Source organism: Gadus macrocephalus, chromosome 18, assembly GCF_031168955.1.
Source record: "Gadus macrocephalus chromosome 18, ASM3116895v1".
Classification (NCBI taxonomy): domain Eukaryota; kingdom Metazoa; phylum Chordata; class Actinopteri; order Gadiformes; family Gadidae; genus Gadus; species Gadus macrocephalus.
The window spans coordinates 18,940,221-18,941,853 of NC_082399.1; positions in this window are offsets into that span (position 1 = coordinate 18,940,221).

A 1,633-nucleotide genomic window follows, 5' to 3' on the forward strand; every position below is an offset into this window, starting at 1 on the left:
TTTTGCCTATCCTGTTCTGTTCAAGCATATCGGTATTAGAGAATTAACAGGAAATGTAATAATTATTCTTTCTGTGATTCCAAAGCACGGTTAATAAGACACTGATGATTACGTTTAGAATAGCAAAGGGTAATGACTTAACTTCTGCTTGGACTAGTGACTTATGGAGCTTGTAAAACTCTGGAGTGAATGAGAATGATGCATCTGAAAAAACATTACAAAAGCCCAGGAAGTAAATGGTTTACGATAACATTCGGACAGAAGAACAATTAAGTATTTCTTGCTGGAATTGGACAAGTGGACCGTGGCGAGAGAGTGAGAGATGGCCCCCTCTGGTGGTGTAACTGCGCAGTAACATTGCTTTTGAGCGTCACTCAGACTATCCTAGTTTGAGAAAGTGTCTGCTTTATGTTTCTCACGCTAAATGTAAAATGCAATATGAAATACAAAACAGCCAAACACAAAAAATCCACAACTCACGTTGGCAATCTTATCAGAAAAATAAACAATTGATGTGATTGTGCGGTACTCCTAAGGATAACTGTCCTTTGTTACAGAGTTCTAACGGGTGAACACAGGCTTGAACGCTTTTAATTAAGGACACTGACATGCTGACAGACCCATAATGGAGCTAATAAACTACACCCTAACCCTGTCCCTCACTCCTCTGTGATGGAGTCGCCCTGTCCCTCACTCCTCTGTGATAGTCACCTTGTCCCTCACTCCTCTGTGATAGTCACCTTGTCCCTCACTCCTCTGTGATGGAGTCGCCCTGTCCCTCACTCCTCTGTGATAGTCACCTTGTCCCTCACTCCTCTGTGATAGTCACCTTGTCCCTCACTCCTCTGTGATAGTCACCTTGTCCCTCACTCCTCTGTGATGGAGTCGCCCTGTCCCTCACTCCTCTGTGATAGTCACCTTGTCCCTCACTCCTCTGTGATAGTCACCTTGTCCCTCACTCCTCTGTGATGGAGTCGCCCTGTCCCTCACTCCTCTGTGATAGTCACCTTGTCCCTCACTCCTCTGTGATGGAGTCGCCCTGTCCCTCACTCCTCTGTGATAGTCACCTTGTCCCTCACTCCTCTGTGATGGAGTCGCCCTGTCCCTCACTCCTCTGTGATAGTCACCTTGTCCCTCACTCCTCTGTGATAGTCACCTTGTCCCTCACTCCTCTGTGATAGTCACCTTGTCCCTCACTCCTCTGTGATGGAGTCGCCCTGTCCCTCACTCCTCTTTGATAGTCACCTTGTCCCTCACTCCTCTGTGATAGTCACCTTGTCCCTCACTCCTGTGTGATAGTCACCTTGTCCCTCACTCCTCTGTGATGGAGGAGTCACCTTGTCCCTCACTCCTCTGTGATGGAGTCACCCTGTCCCTCATCACTCCTCTGTAATGGAGGAGTCACCCTATCCCTCAATCCTCTGTGATGGAGTCACCCTGTCCCTCATAAATGGGTTTGTTCATAGTAAATAAGCCTTCTAAAAAACTATTAAATAATAGTTTGTTCACCATTAGTTATTTATTGTTCATACATAACGTATCATTAGTAAAGCATTTTTTCACAGTTATAAATGGTTTGTTCATAGTAAATAAGCCTTCTAAAAAAGTAATTTTACCATTATTATCTAGGTAC